At 29.6% G+C, this 18,717-nt stretch overlaps 1 protein-coding gene across 1 annotated transcript in view; it reads left to right on the forward strand.

Moving 5' to 3' along the window:
- LOC105626926 (neuronal acetylcholine receptor subunit alpha-7-like) overlaps positions 1–18,717 on the forward strand; it is a 245,998-nt gene that overhangs the window by 81,514 nt on the left and 145,767 nt on the right. The window lies entirely within an intron of this gene.

Below are 18,717 nucleotides of genomic sequence, written 5' to 3' on the forward strand. Positions count from 1 at the left end.
TATATATATATATATATATATATTATTATATATATATATATATATATATATATATATATAATAGTAGTGTGTGTGTGTGTGTGTGTGTGTGTGTGTGTGTGTGTGTGTGTGTGTGTGTGTGTGTGTGTGTATCAAGGTATACATTTATTATTAAAGATATGTATATGAAATATTATAAAATTACAAGAAATTAAATTTTAATTCGAATACAAAAATTTGCAAGAACAAATTAAACAAAAATCGATACATTGATCTAAAAATCTATTGAGTCTCATGTCTAATCTTTTTAATTTCAACATTTCAATGAAACATTTTAACATTTTTCAATAAAAAATAATTTTAATATTTTATTAATTCTGTTGAGCAGTAGACATATTTGTGTGTATAATGTATTTATAACATATTAGTTTCTTTTAAAATGCAATTTATTAATTAGATTGAAACAAAAGTCAGCTGTCAAGTAACATTTTCATTAAAGGAAGAAACTTAATTTTACTGTGTTTAACTTCGCGAATGAAATACACCGTTTCGTCCTTCTATTTCCGCGTTCGATGAGGTCATAATGGCAGAGTTAACGGACAACTTCCGCAAAGATGCAATGATCGAATCCTGTGTCTCGTATGCAAAACAGGAAGTTCTTAATTTCCGAAATCGTATTGTTGATTGGAGCCGCGATGGTTTAGCTCCGATTTACCCCACGGCTTACTCACTTTCAGTCGAGAAAGGCAATATCGCCAGTTTCATGGTTCACGCGTGGCCCCGAGTATTAATAACGTGCATGCACACGAGCGTACACGCCACGCGCTTTGCACCGCCGTTTATCTTCGACGTTGCACGTTGCAATTTTCGACGCAGCGCCAGAGGATGTGCGATAAACTATCTAGAAGGATATCGAGTGGGACGTGAACGCGATATTGTGATTATACTGGGTGTAATAATAATATTTCGCGGTATTGATATTGAGAAAACGCGTTATGATAGTCTGCCCATCAAAAATTCAAAAGTTTATTTATCAAGCCAGACATGTCCTTCGAGTAAAACGTTTTTCGTATGTCGGATTATTTTCTAAAATAACATTAGTATTTCTAGTATTCTTATGATATTAGCATCTGCTTGTTAGCATTGCCGTGCGTCCTTCATAAAAGTATAAATATAAAATATTATATGCCAATTAAACAAGTTATTTAAAAACACTGCACGTTTATATATGCATTGAGAGCACGACGTGATGATTATTATAAAAGATGTAATCCTATATGATTTAGAAAATATTCGTATCGCAAATCAAAGTGTATATGTACGTGTTGCTTCTAAATTTTTCAAAGGAATATGAATAAAAAAAGGGTTTAGCTTTCATTATCTTGTTATGTCAAATACATAATATAATGTGGATCTTGTTCTTTATTTTTCTTATTATTCTTGAATTTATTCTTGGTTGTGTATAACCTACTTCTATCTTTTCTTAAATGTTTATTATAACAAAACGTGTGTATATATAAGTATCAAAGAAAAAAATTAATTCTCAATTTAAAACGATTACATTCTATAATGCAATAATTGTTTCCTATATAAGCAACAATATAAATCCTTTTTTAAAGAATTTGATAGTCTCAAATTTCAATAATATTATATTTTTATATCAAACCATTCTATATTATATTCTTATATCAATAATATTTCTAATTCTCGATATATTCTAATTCTCGATTTGAATTGTTATAATTTTCTATCGATATTATTCCCTCTTAAATTAAGAAAATTATTATTGAAAACATATTTTTTTTTTTGGTATAAGATCAAATTTCTCCATGTAAGCAAATTATGTCGGTTTAACGCTAAATAATCTTATTTTAAGCCCTATATGTTGAAAATAAAGATATTTTCCATAATATTAACAAATAAAAGAATAGTTTTTTTTTTGCTATGTGATATACTAAAAATTTATTAAATTTTAATAAATATTTGAATAGAAGTTCTATCTAAACATTTATAGTAAATAAATATTTGCTCAATACAAAAAATTATTACTTAAATTAATTTAATTAGTTTTTATATCAAATAAGTATATATGTTTAGATTTACTATTTATAGTAAATATTTAATTAGTATTATTGCAACAATATTTATTAACATTTAATTAATTCTTTTTCAGTATATATAAGTTTTAGTAGATTTTTGAATATATATATTTACTTTATGAGAGTATGTGAATATTCGCAATGTATTGAGTTTGCTTCTGTGGGATTGTAAAGTCCAAATGACTGTGTGGATCAGTCATCCCTGCGGGCTGCATCTAGATTGGACACCGCTGCATGTTGCTGCCATCTGCATTCTGTGTACTCATGCACACGTGTCACTGCCTATCGCTTCTGCGCATTCGGGCATTTCGATGTATGCCATTCGCTGCGGATATTCATAAAAACCTAGCTATATGAAAAGTGCATGCGAAATAGTAACTTATTTGAAATATCCAATAAAACCATGCATGCTAAGATAGATATTTGCGCGATCTAACAACTCCTCTGTAAAACGTAATCATGAATACGTCATCAGAAATACAATAGAAAGTACTTTTTTTTTTACTTACTTTACTTTCGGTATCCATCATGAAACATTTCAGCAAACGAAATTTTAAACTAAAATTTTGTTGAAATAAAACTAAAGAATAGAAATCTAAGATTGCAAACACGAAGCTAAACTCATGAGAAAAAGCTTATAAAAATACTTATTTTTTATTCTAAATGATAATATTTAATTCCAAATTATTTGTAAAAAGTGACATCTTTTTAAAAAAAAATCATAGCTCTTATTATAAAAAAGAAATTTGTATTCCGCATATAACGAACGTATTCTCTAATTTTATTTTCAAACAATCAATAAGAAGCTTTTAATGTCATCGCACACTGAATTAATCAGCGGAAATTTAATTGTAGGGTGACGGTAGGTATGCAGCGTGATATCGCCGTCTTCCTCTAGTCCGATAAGTATGAAGAAATACGGTGATCTATTTTTTTTTCACATAGATTCAGACACGTCTTACACATACGTCACTGGATATAAAAACATTGTTGTCAATAAATAAATATATGCAAAGAAGCACGTGTACAAATCTTGTTATGTTATTAAAGAATCGCAAGGTCAATGAATAGCGAACTAACGTTCATGTATCGCTTTTTATCAGCAGTAAAAGAAAAAATTTTGAAATTTTTTCCAAAAATATATTTAATCAATTTGAAGTAATTAATGCATATCAATATCGTTAATACTATTATAATGTGTAACAAATTTACTTAATTTATTAATTTTGAAATTAATTTACATTTGTTCAATCTGGATATGTTTTCTTACTTTATATGTTTTTGTTGATACAGTTGATATTTATAACTTACCTTACGTGTTGTCATTAATTTATCAGTTGATATTTATGAATTATTCATGTATTTTTACATATTGTTCGTATTATATTTGAAAAGCAGAAGAACATAAAATAAAGAATCTCGTGTTTTCATAAATCTCTATAAAGAATCTCCACTTTATATTATGAATAAACGTTTTCTAGATGGATTAAATAAACAAGTTTTAATAAATTCCGTGAAAAAAAAAATTGTTATTTTCTACAAATTTCTTCAGATGTTATATAAATAAGTTTCATTAAAAAAATGCCAATTTTTAATTATATAAAATAATAATAAATGTTGTAATATGGACTTGTATTTTTGTATTTTGTATTTTCCAATAACTTTTTGACTTTTTATTTTCAATTAATAGTAGAATAGATCTGAGGACTACATACGTAGTATATAAATTTATACAAGAATCATACAAGCATTTAAGATCCAGCTAGACTGTTTACATCTTTGATTTCTATAGTTTGTCTCTCTATGACGTTACGTTATAACGGAAAATCGATTATTTATTTGAAAGCTCTTTCTCATAGTACTTTGAACGTCACGGCCCTTGAAATCATGAACAATTTCGCTCTTGAAATGTCTGCTCAGGAGTGAGTTTCAATAGTGTTCCGCAGTGGAATAGTACTTAGTCCGGAGATTAGCCGAGTTTCAGAGCTCACTTGCAATAGCACCAACTATCTCGTTTCTTCGGTTGGGCACGTGAGCGTTTGCTGCGCACCGATGTTTCTCGTCGACAAGCGGGAAGGAAACTCGTGGTGTTATCATCAATGCGCGTAATATATTTTGGCACACGTTCCCTTAGGGCTGCTTAGACTTATCTCATGATGAGTTTGTCTTGTAGATAAGTATAGCTTAACAAAGTATAGCTTAATCAGCTATGGGATCCCTTCCAAAAGGGGAAAATAACTAGCTGCACTTCCGCGATTTGTCGAGAGTCAAGCGTCGTCGCGTAATTTATTATTAGGCTATTATATAAAGTTTACAACTCTTGGTGTTTGCCTTTAGCTAAGTGTTTAGAGAGGATAGTAAAGTTATGAATGGTAGCTAAATAAATATCAGTATAATTTACGACCGTCGTATAAAATATATGTCAATTATAATATATTTCTTTTAGATTACAGATTATATTTGGATAAAAATTTAAATAATAATATTGAAAGAAGCTATTGTTTTTTAATTTTATATTTTCAATGGTGTCTAGCTTTTACTGAATTTCTTTTATTTCATAACATAATTTATTTTCCTGATTACAACATTATAAAATCAATGACATTTTAGATTTGCTGGCATTTTTTTATTCATTAATAATTAAATCTAAAATTTTAATTCTGCAATTAAAGTCTACTTGAATTGAATAAAAAATAAGATATTATTTATATTCATTCATTTAAAGTTTTTATTTTTCAATTGCTTATAACTAATGATATTTCAATAAATTTTTCTTTATAATTTTTATAAGTTTCTTTATAATTTTTGTTTAATATGTAATAAACTGGAAAAATTATTATATTTTGTGATAAAAAGGAAAAAAAATAGATATTTAGAATTATATGAATAATTGATTTGATTGGAAAACATATGACAGATAGAAATTCATATAAAGTCGAATTTGTTCTTTTTAATAAAAGATTTATTTTAAATGGCGATAAAAGAGTAATCAGTAAAATGTAATCAGAAATCGTTTTACGTATTGTAGTTGAAACGGATATAGAGAATTAAGCTCCCAATCTTTTCCATTTCCTTCTTTAGATACAGACAGTTTCAGAGAGTAGTAATGAATCGTGTATTTTTTCATCATAGCGTTTGTTACAATTTAAACCGGGGCTTAAATAACCAATTACACCCGCAGAATCGATGATAATTCAAAGTCTTAGTTAGATCGATTTGGAAATGAAGGTAGAACGTGAATGACGCGGAGAAGTAAAACAGAGACGTATTTTTGAAGCAAAACAATTGGTTTCTTTTGTTTACTCTCAAGCTATAATACTATTGCGAATTAACTTTTAAAATTATCAAGCAAATTTCGTCTTTTCTTTATTAAATTCGTTTCCTAATAAAAAAATTACGATTATTGTGATTGATATTTTTGTTTACGATAGATACGTTCAAAATTTTGTGAAAACTTATTGGTATAAATTTATGTTATGTAACAATATTAAAAAAGAAATTATTTTACATAAAATAAAAATATTAAGTGGCCCTGCATGTTTTTGATCCGATATAAAATAACTGTGTTCAGCATAAAAAGCAGCTTTGCAATTGTTGTAAAATTCTTCAATATGATTGGTACTTGCTTTTGATTCTTTATAAATTTAAATGTATAAACTAATCATATTAAAGAATTTTACAACAGTTGCAAAGCTGCTTTTTCTGCTAAACGCAGTCATTAACGTTTTGTTTGCTTCGTGTATTTTGCCAGCCATATTACAAGAAATTACATCGTATAATTTTCAAATTAACAGTATCTATCATTTCTTTTCACTTATCGTAATTATTCTCATCCGCCGAGTAACGATGGCATCCCACGTAACTGCAAAATTACACGTATACACGTTAAACGCACGATACACGGTGCATCATTACGACAGATCCAGATTCTCCTGTCCTCACATTAATACTCCGTGCATTTATGTCGTTCGCACTCAAACTGTCGGCACTTTCTTCTCTTTCTGAAGAGCTTCAGAAATACTGCCGCGTTGGTTATACTTTGCGAAACAATTCTCGAAATGACAGCGATCTAAGTTATAGCATTCCCACGAACACGAGCAGGCCAAAGAAATTGCATGTTCGCTGCATTTGCTCATATGTTTCAAACGAATTTTATTTTGACCGTGTTCTAGTTTTTTTTATATTGTCACTTCAGGGATGTAACATTATAGTCATGTCTCGCTATTTGATAAAAATTTTCTATTAAAAAAATATTTATCAAAGATAATGGTAATGATTTCAAAAGGAAATTTCTCAAAATTTCTCAAAATTTATTTTATATTTAATCATGTTACTGTTTTTATCATTTATGATATTACTAAAGTGGAATACTTTATAAAATTTGATATCATAAAATTTTATTCAATTTTTTATTTACGCTACTTTTTTTATTTAAAAAATTTATCGTCAAAATGCAATTGCAATTGTTAAAAATTCAGAACGCTCACGCCGTAATACATTCTGCTTTTATTATGTGCAGTATGATTTATGCGTATGCAATATACCGATTTTTTTCTTCCCATACATCGCGCACGCGATAAATTTTTGGCGAACGCAGAAATTGTTTTGTCCGATAATCTAGATCGATTTTCGTGTGACGTTTGGCCCATTTTCATTCGTAGTTCTATATTATAAACGCTTCCCAATTTTGCGCCACGAATGCTAAACAAATGTGGAATACATCAATGGCAAATGTGTTCAGCCCATATAAATTTAGTGGAAAATTAAATAGTAAAAAACGTGTTTCGCATTCTTGTTTTATACATGTGACAACAAAGCAATTGTCGCTTTTGCCTTATGGTTGCAGATTAATTGTAAAATTTGGTGCTTACTAATTTATAAAACGGTTCTAAATTAACAAGTTAAATTGGATTTATGTTAATGTATTCTTTATTTATTGTGGAAACATCGTTTTTAAACAATACATATAACTGCTACTTTCTCATTATATTTTGTTCGTTATTGCAATAAATTATAATTATTGCAATAAATTATTAATGGATAAAAAATAGTTTGTTTGTAGTTTTATTTAGCGAAATATTTTTCAGAAATATATTCCATTATTTCTGAAAAATAACAATTGCGGAATTGTTTCACTTTCAAAATAAGAATGTGATATAATAAATCCGCATTATAGAAGCTTGGCACACAATCTATAATTTTGAATATATCGCGAGATAAAAATACGTGCCAGGAATGACATTTTGTTTGGAGATTTATGTAAAAAGCACTGGTTTTGTTGTTCCTGATGCGCATCGGCTCTCAAATGGATGGATATTAGTTCCTTTTGAATTATTCATGAAGTAAGATAAAAATAGTGACATGGTGAGACAACTGCAATTTACGGAGATATAACAAGTATCCTTTCTGTTGACTGAAAAATAAAAAAATATCATTTTAATACTCCGTGACAAGCTATAATAATCTCCCAGAATTGCATTTCCAATGAAACAAAGTTTGATGTAATGATTTTAGGTGCAATATTAAATTCGGAATTAGATTGATAATAGTTGGCCTTCTCTATTGTTATATCCACATTTTGCTTGATTTTGCGAAAAAAATATTTTATATATGTATATATTAAAATAATATTTGAGCATTGATATAGATGATAGATTTCGTGAGCTAGTTCTACAAACACTGAAGTTATTATTCGTACTAAGATTTATCGAATTTCTTATCGTAATTTAAATGGTTTCTGAAAGTGCTTAATTAAAATAATTTCTAAAGTCTATCACATCCGCGAGACATAGTTTATCAAGTTAAAGCATTTTCCAACATCCATTCTCTGTCAGAAAACTTCTTCTTACTTCCACTAGAATCTCAAAGTTAGAAGCAAAAATGAGGTTGCACAACTAGTGTCAGAAATGGGATGATAGTCTTTCAATTATTAAACTCTTTATAACATGTACACGTTTTTTTTAAATACGAAAGATATTTTTATAAGTAATATATCTACAAATGTAATATATCTACAAAACTTATTGTTTACTTCAATCCGCTTATTTTAAATTATTCGCTAATTAGTGTAAATATCCAAAAATAAGCGCAAAATTAAATGCAAAATCAAATAAGAATAACTTTAATTTCAAACTTCGGTCATTTCTTAAATTTATGTTAAAGTTATTTTTAAAGTTTTAATTGTTCTGTATAAGAAAAAAAGTAATTTAAAAGTTGCATCTTGGACAGAAGAAAAATGTTCAAGAACCTTACAGAGGTTTCTTTATCATTACATTTTTTAAGTGATTGTGCGATAAATATTTCCGTAATCATTTTATTTGAAATTGGTCGCAGCTGAGAAAAATATCAAGATAAATAAGTTAATACTACTTTAATTGTTCCAGACGTAGTCTTGAGTAATTTGGCCTTCCGAGTAGAAAGCTTAAGTAGTTAAAGCCAGTCTGTGACCAGACTGGCTTCGAGAAATTCAAGAGAATTTAAGGAAGAAGGGCTACATCCCCAAAGGCACTAAGATTAAAACCTCTGCAATATAGGCTGTGGGAGAACCTGCCAAAAGAGAGTCCCGCGATCTGTAAATCCTTGGTTAAGCCAGGACGTGCTAAACGTGATTGGTTGGAAATAAGGGCATGAGGCTCAATGAAATTTACATTGCCGATGCAGATTTGCATGCGCATATTACACGATCTCTTTAGAGATATAGATGGCCTAAATATTCTAGATAACAAATACGCGTGAAAGGAAAGGTCTTGTAATTCAAATTAATCATATATAACTATCATGAAATAAATCCATAATTTTGATTCTTGTTTATTTAGTTGCACTTTTTAAAACACATTCCATATTTTATATATATATATATATATATATATATATATATTTAATTGATAATTTATAATAACTTTTAAATCATTATTATCATTCTACAATTTTATCAAGAAATTGTTATTTAAATAAATAATTGTTTGCTTAAATATTTTATCTGCAAATATACTTTATAAATCAATTATCGTTATAAAATAAAATGATATTGTTTTTTGAACATACATAAACCGGGCTGTATCAAGATAAGGAATTTTTCTTGCTGGTGATTTTAATTCATTACACACTTATTATGTAAAATCGGATAAAAGGGCCCTTTCTTACGCGAATACCGAATGCCGCAATTCGATTTCGCACATGATGTGATGCAATTCGCAAGTGGAAGAAAGCTAGCTAACTGAGGCCGGAACACGACGACGACGACGATGACGACGACGACGACGATGACGACGATGATGAGAAAAAATCGGAGTTTCCATCTACTCTCATCATCAATTCGCTTCGTTGCATTACCGTTCTTGCGATAGTGATGAACGCGGGCGCGAAATGATGCATAGCGTCAAAGATGCGCTAGGGGCAAACTGAATTTGTTCGACGGGGAAATGTGTAACATTTGTGCAAGTTGGTTGCGCCGCATTATCGTTTACTATGGCGGGTCACGTACCGCGAAAAGTTTCCCGGGCTCATCGTCCTACATTGGATTAACTGTCCGCACGTCGTAATTCATCACTATCACCGCAACGGCGTCAAAGCATCGCGAACAAGATAAATGAACTTATTATCGTGAACTCATGCGCACTTTATCATGTAAAAAGCGGCAGTAAAATTATCATTGGTTGATAAATTTACTCTGATGATTTTTAATTTCTTTTTTTAATTTTTCAATTGATTACATTTTTTTCATCATATTATATAAATTATTGGTTATAATACATTTATCATCCACGACATGATATATGAGATTCTAAAAAGTATGTAGATAAATCGCTAAGAAAAATGGATTGTGTGTCCAGGAAATGGAACGCGTTATTACTTGTAACACTGTTATTTTTTTATCGTTACTTTGTTTTATAATAATTGGCAATGACAATCCGAATCTTTTATTCGGCGGTAACGATAATACCAGATTGGAAAAGTCAATCGTTACTTATTACGAATTGGAAAAATCACTCGTCACTAAAAAAAAAGTAATTCGTTATTTGTAATGAGTTATTTTTACTCATTACATGTGAATAAAATAACGTGTCGATACGTTATAAATAACAAGTTATCTTTTTCAGTAAATAACTGTAACAATAAATAATTGTGACGAGTTACTTTTCATAGTATCTTTTCCAACCTCAGCGAAATTTGAACGTTTAGTTAGTTATCGATATAAAAAGTTTTAACGTTATCATCAATCGTTATTATAAAAAGTAACGGTAAAAGTATAACGGCATTATTATACTTCCATTCGCTAATATAAATTTCAATAGCTGTGTTTAGCAGAGAAAGCAGCTTTGCAACTGTTGTAAAATTCTTCAAAATGATTGGTTTATACATTTAGATGCAAAGAAATCAAAAGTAAGAATCAATTTTATTGAAGAACATTTTACAACAATTGTAAAGCTGCTTTTTTTGCTGAACGCAGCCATCAATATCATGCTTGTGATTAATTTAAACGTGATTGTGATTAATTTAAATTGTCATTGAATAATCAAAATATTGTAAATATTTGTTCCTCTAATCTTTATAGTTTTTATACAATTTCATTAAAAATTGCCACGAGATTAGTTTACTCAATAATATTTATAATATAACTTAATAAAACATGAGTTTACGTGAGATAATAATGACGTTTTCTTATTTTTAATCACGCGAATATAATAAATGAGTTTATTCATCAGTGATTCATTGTCTTGATGACACAACCTTCTCTTGATTCCGCTTATTCTGGTGAATGAGATAATGACAAATGGGTAGATAGAAATAGAAAGTTTAGAGAATATTTATATAAGATATATCTATATATTTATATGTAATATAAATATACATATAATATATATAATATAATATATAATTATATTATATATTATATAAATTATATTATAGATACATGTATATAACATAAATAATATTATTTTATATTGTAAATATACTTAATATATTATATATATTATATTATACATAATATATTATAATATATTATATATATTAAGTGTTTATATAATATATACAATATGTATCATTTTATATATAATATTTATATAATTTTCTTTAGCCACTATACGTTCAATTTAAATACTTGTAAATCGATTTTATTCATAAAAATTTTTTTGATGATTTTGATACTATCAAGAAAAATGAATTTACTGCAAAATAATGTTATTAATTAATTAGATAATTGCTTTGTAATTTTATAGAAAAATATATTTATGCCTTGTAGAAAAATATATTTATTGTGAAATGCCGAAATGTTTAATATTATTAAATTAATTATTAAATTAACATGCATATATTGCGATTTCTGTGTTATATTGTATTATATGTAGTAAGAACTTTAGCTACTGCGAATTACCAAAATGTCTGTTTCTATTATAGATTAGCAATCATAACATAATGTTAAGAAATAAAAATGTCATGGAAAACATATTTGGTTGAATTAATTGAAATTGTGGTGAAAAATGAACGAGCAGCATTCTAGTTAAATTTACTAGATTTCTGGTTAAATCTACCAGAATTTTGATTGAAATAACCAATTTCAAAATCTATCAGATATCTAGTTGAAATAACCAATTCCAAATCTATCAGAATTCTTGAAATAACTAGAATCTAGTAAATTTAACTAGAAATCTAGTAAATTTAATTAGAATTCTGGATCGTTTATTTTCGATCACAATTCCAATTAATTCAATCAAATATTTTTTTTCCGTGCAATAATAAGAGGGCCATTATAGGAGTCGATACGATAAACAATGCGCGCTCTTACACACACACACACACACACACACACACACATACACACACACACACACACACACTCACACACACACACTACACACACACTACACACACACACACACACACACACACACACACACACTACACACACACTACTACACACACACACACACACACACACACCACACTCACCCACCCACCACCACACACACACACACACGACTTTAATATATCATGATCTGCTATAACACAAATTAATCATCAACTATAGAATAGAGGTGAATCGGACAGGACGAATTGGATTAATATAAATTTTGAAACAATTAGTTGATATTTATCGTTGAATTTGATTACATTTTAATTTCAAACTAGCTATTTTTGAAACAAAAAAGTAATAAAATTAACGACATCATAACAGTCCAACAGTCTTAAAATTGATCCGATTTATTTTTCCTATGATCCAATTCGCCTCGGTCAATCCTACATTTTAACTTCAATGAATTATCCTCAGTAGTATTAATATTTGTTAATTATATAATAATTATTGATGCTGTTGAGAATGGCTGCATTCGGCAGAGAAAGTAACTTTGCAACTGTTGTAAAGTTCTTCAATGATTAATTTATACATTCAGATTCGTAAGGAACTAAAAGCAAGAAACAATCGTATTCAAGAATTTTACAACAGTTGCAAAGCTGCTGAACGCATCAACCAATAGCTCGAATTGAAGTTGAAACGTATGATTGATGATTTATTGTAGTTGATTATGATATATTAAAGTAATTTGTACGTAAAGTGGTTGCCCACTGTTTGCCGTTTCTAATGATCATCTTATTATTGATATTTCTTTATGTTATAATATTATACTTTTAATTTTATTATTTGATATTTGCATAACGTTAATTGAAAAAAAAATCATAACTGTCCGAATATTTATTTTTCTACTCTTTTAAACATGAACAAATGTAATATGAGAAGCGGGGATAGTTGCCAAACGTATACATTACTTAAAGCACGTCGTCTATTCTTTCACGATCGGAAATTTCGGAAACCGTATCGAAGGAAATTGAAACAGTGCGCGAATCATTGTCTGTTCGTACAGAGACAAATCGTCGACTGTATTGCGTTTGTGATACAAAATACCCATAAATACGCTACGTGTTAGACGATATTGCTTTCGATGCTGAAGCAGAAATGCCGGTCACGCTATAATTTCGCCGTTGGAAAATAACGATACATCCGGCACACACGAACAATTACTCAACCCTTTCTCCGAGATATGTAATCGCCTACATTAGGTAACAGCTGCAATGAGTCTATGAACACACTGAACAATTTTTGTACAAGTTTTTGAACAAGTTTTATAATAAAAATTTTAACCTTGCTATTGAATAATATTGATAAAAAAAATTAATATTAGAGCTAAATTAAAATCCACGTCACTAGCATGGATCAATAATACGAAATAAAGCACATGCTAAGTTCTTCATTTATGATAGAAACATGCAATCAGCATATCGAGAATCAGTCTAACGATTTGTATTGCTATGAAATCGCGGAATCACATTAAATATCTCATTAGCGATGCAATGTTCGTGTATCTTTTATTCGAGAAAGTTGTCGGAACGAGAGCTAATTTATATTATTTGTTATGGCATAAATTGATTCACGAACGTAAAGTAAATCCCGAAACTTCGTTCGCCTCGTACTTAAGGTCGCGCACGTGATCTGTGTGTATCACAGCTTTTCCATTGGCAGCGGCAGCTTATCCCACTTCCGAAGGGGCCACGAACGTGTGACCCATTGCCATTGCATGAAATCTATTCTTCGAAGGATATGAGAAAATAAGTTCTCTCTGAACGCGCCAATATAGTCGTATGCATGGAAATGAAAAGCGAAAATTATTAATCGTGTGAGTACAGAAAAACGCGAGCGAAGTGGGATGCACGTAGCAGATTTTTTTAATCGCATCAGCATTTACTTTACGATGTAATATGTGACTAATAATGATAAAATAAAATCAGTAGTTAAAGGATTAATATTTAGAAGCGAACATATCATGATTAAAATTATGCTATGTTCTAATATGGCTGGTTATCATCTCTTTTAAAATCTCATCTTTATTTATCAAAGAATTTTAACATCATGGACTTCAATTATTTTAATCGTGATGGCTTTAATTATTTTAAGTACTTGACTAATGGATTGAAATGAGAATAGAAAATTCTTATATAAACTTAATTATTACTTCATATTTTACTGTATATAATAAATACTGAAGAAGACTCACAAACCGGGATCGAAATGATTTGTATGCGATTACAATTTTGTATGTAATATTATTTCTGTAATTGTGTTGACTTATACAGTTTTTCTTTATCGCTTACTTTAAAAGTCATCAATCAATCAAATTTATTTTCCATTATAAGGGACTTATTAATCTCTCTGTCTCTTCTCTCTCTTTAATCGAAACTTCTTTTTCTTTTTACGGGATGGACCGAGAAGAGACATCGGTCACTAACAAAATTACATGTGGCATCTGCTTCCGACTCGATCGTCGACGATTGCTCTCGATAACTTCTTCTCGAAGAAAGTTTCCGTACTTACGGGCGAGTTTATATTTCCGTAAATCAGTTCTCCGCATCGAGGATAAAGTTTACGCTCCTTCGCGTAGTAGCCGCGCGATTTTAAGCTCGTTGAGAAAAATTGTAGCAATTTTGTAACTATATCCCTGGAAGGTTCTTAAGTTCCGATAAGCTTTTTATTCAATGGACATATACCGGAGTACTAAACTGAAAAATGTTCAAGTGTAGCTTATAATTAATATACAAATCATTAAAGTTTAATTGATATAATAAGTTTTAAGTGTCACCGCAAATTTTATAAATTGAGAAATTTAGTTTAAAATTTCTAAAATGTACTAATTTTAACAATAATTGACAATATTTAAATTGACAGTATATAAAAATAATAAATATTTATTATTATATTTATAAAAAATACATTAAATCGGAAATCCCAAAGATGTAAATACTTTAAATAATTATGACTTTTATGCAAACAAATCTCATGCGATTTTTTCGCATTAAGAATTTTGCAACTTGATCATTATGAGTTTGCTCAATATTAAACGGAGGATTTTAGAGCGGATTACACCAAAAGGTTTAATAAGTAGTGAATTTTAAATTAATTTCCAGGCTTTTCCCTGTGCAAAACTTTAATCAAGATATTCATAATGATTCAAATTATTTACTCTATATCGGATATTAAATGCTAATAGAAACTAATATTGACCTTAATAATCTGAAATTCTGTTTTAGGAAAGATTATTTTATATTTTTTGCAAAATTTACACAGAAAATACATTTTTCGGATTGTCTGTAACTGATTAAATTTTGTGCTTTATTAAGTGCAAACATTTAAAATATCAGAAAGAGACTGTAGACTCGATCCTATTTTGGCGTATTTCTAATGTTTTTGTTATTTCATGTATAATTATTGTTTCCGTTCATTATATTGATTAACAACGAAAATAAAATTAATGTTGTTTTGTTATTTATTTTTATTATGGTTAAGGTAAAATTATGATAGTTACATACATTTGATCATGGTAGAATTAATAACGAAGTGTGTATATTGCAAATAATAATAATAATAATAACTCTAGTGTTGTTCATAACAATTTATATTTCGTTTTATACAAAATTGAAAAAAATGTATTCAAGCATTTGATACCAATCGGACGAATGTACTCATAATGGAATTGTTTGCTCTAACTAAATAAATGATCTATCTTGATTTTTCGATCTGAACCGAGATCGTAGAAACATGTGCGGTTTTATCGACTGACCGATGCACGTGATATGTTGCAACCTGTTGCGCTTGATGGACAGTCTTGAGCACTATTCAGTGTTTTCCTAATCGTTATTTAAATTAATTGCACAAGAAAGGCGTATGTATATTAACGTAAAATGAAATTAAAGTGTTTTCCCAATGAATGATTTATGACTATAGGTAATAGTAATAACTTGAAAAAGTCTAAAGATTTATTACATACGATCTATAAGTTCATTTTTAATCTGATAATATCATTATTTATAATCTTAGATTTTTTTGTTCTATAAGAAATTATTTAAGTATCATAATAATTTCGGTTAACTTATTCTAAAATAAATTGACTACTGACATATAAATGTTTAGAGCACATATTGTTTCTTAGACTGCGCGTTCCATATTTTTTCGTTCAATTATTGGAATGCTGGCGCTAATTAGCGCAATCAGCAACGCAATACTGCAGAACGTAAATTCAATTCCGTTCTCGTTAAGCCGAAGTTATATCGCGGCATGAAAAACAGTCGTCCGTTTATCAATTTTGCAGGCCGAACAATGCGCATTAGTTTACGAGTTCGCGGAGTGTGCTGTTTGTATGCGCGTACATAATAATTATCGTGCTGCGAATCTTCTGGTTGCGGTAAAGTTACGCGCTTCACCTCGTTACGCCGCAGTTTCTGCATTCAAGTCCGCAGTCCGCGTTGTGCAACCATGACAAAAGAATGCTTGCGTCTCAAAAATTGCTCGTGTCTACCCTGAAATGGACTATGCGAGGGTAGAAAAAGTAACCGTTGCAATTTAATTCAAAAATTTTACAGATATGTTACTACTTTGATACAGCGCGGTTAAAGAAAAATGCTCGCAGGGAGAATTTATGCCGCATTATGTCGCGAGTTTATATTTCGCACACGAGATACGTTTGTTTCTCGAAAGATATCGTACTGTCAGCGAGTATCGAGTACAGATTTCCCCGCGGAGTCCCATACGTTGCTTCCACAGCATATCTTTCCGTTTCGTATGCAAATTTCATCACATGATCCGTGACATGCGGTGCACTTTATCACGCGTCACGTTGCAGACGTGTCCAAGATGAGCTATCATAAATTTCTAACTGTATGAAATGGACAAACGATTTATATTACTATCGACACAGATTCTCGCCATAGGTAAGCGATCAAAATTAATGAGTTAGTTCGCGAACTTGTTCGTAATCGCAATTGTCATAAATTTCGCACAAAATTGGCACGATCGGAAATTTGCACGTTGTGCAAAATTTATCGTCACTCATCAAAACACTAAATTCGTGAGTATTTTCATTGTAATTTATTAAATTTTTAAATTCTCTTTAATATAATTTATTTATATGGATTAAATGTCGTTTTCTTTTAAATTAAAAGAAAAGGATGTCTTCGCGACAGTTTATTACATAAATTTTAAAATTATTGAATTAGAGATGTTTCAAACCAGGGAATAAATTTTACTTCAAGTGCGTTACATCTAATGCTAAACTTATAAAGGAATTTGTGATTTATCTCTTTTTTTACCAAAATTATCTATAGTTTGAATTATCTACAGTTTTTAAAGATACTATCGCAATTAAAGTCAAATCAAATAATCAGTATCATGAAAATATTTTAATTTTGCAGCTAATCATACATAATCATTATGTAACAAAATATTTCCCTATTATGCTTATAACAAATCATCTACATGCATTTGTGACAAAAAAGAAACTCTCACAAGGCCTTTGGAATCCGGTACACTAAAGTCGTCACTGGTAGTTCGCCGGATGAAGCTTAACACGCACAAGAGAGCAGCAATCAATCAGTGCAATCATCTCGAAATGGCGGCGGCAGTGAGATCAATCGCTACTGTCGATAGAACAACTCTGCGCCACGTTACGACCCTCTCGATTCCACTTAGCGCTGGCTATCGCGTTGCAATCGATTCGAACGCGGCTTCCGTTCACAAAGGAGCACATCCGCTGTTGCTGTGCGAGCAAAACGTGCGCCATTAAGGTCGACAGCGTAACGAAAATGTATGTGTATGGCCACTAAAAAATATTTTTCTATCCTTTACATCATTTTGTCCCTTTTTTGATTAACAAAAATGCTTATAATATAAAACAAATGTATAAAAATGATAAAAATCTTTTCCTAAATAATATTTATCTAAATAAATTTTTCTTCGTTATTCATTATTATACATCACTGGCAGTTCAGGCCCACTTATTCGTGATCGTTGACGTGTACAATCGAATCGCATTTGGTCTGCGTTATATTGGAACCTACCGTTCTCACGCGAGAAATGTGTGTCATTAAAGTCGACAGGCTCTACACACGAAAACGAGCGTTTCCGTCGAAAGCATCTCTATGTAATCGAACCAAATTTCGCATCGAGCGAGCTGATATGCATTTAACGGCCTTTTGGACATCCAATTATTCAGAGTGTTTGTCAAGAACAATGCGAAATTCTGTAACCCAATTTATATGAATAACAAATCAGTGTAATTTAAATAATAGCTACTAATAAACGGCTCAATCATATCAGAATAATTACTTTAATTCTTTAATTACCTGATTTTAATGGCCTATCTAATATTTTTTCAAATGTAAACTTCACAAAATTTTACGCGTTTAGAAGTGTAGACGTAAAATTAATATAACAATTATAACCAGATTAAAATTTATTCTATACAAGTATGTGTGTCTGTAGAAAAGTCTACATATAAAATACAAATCCATTTTCGATATTTTTAGAATAAAACTCTTTTTAGAAGGAATGTAGTATTAAATACATTCACACATTTATACTGCATAGTTCGGGTATTACATAAAAATATTGCGTAATAAAATATAATGGAATTGAGAAAAGATATTCTTAAAGTTTTCGAATTTCTAGAGTATTTTCATATACAGCAGATTATATATGAATATCTATATATATATATATATGTGTGTATATATATATATATATATATATATATATATATATATATATATATTATTATTATAGTAAGTAGTATAATTAATTTAAACGTTTATTTATTTA

This window comes from Atta cephalotes, assembly GCF_000143395.1.
Source record: "Atta cephalotes unplaced genomic scaffold scaffold00007, whole genome shotgun sequence".
Taxonomy (NCBI): Eukaryota; Metazoa; Arthropoda; class Insecta; order Hymenoptera; family Formicidae; genus Atta; species Atta cephalotes.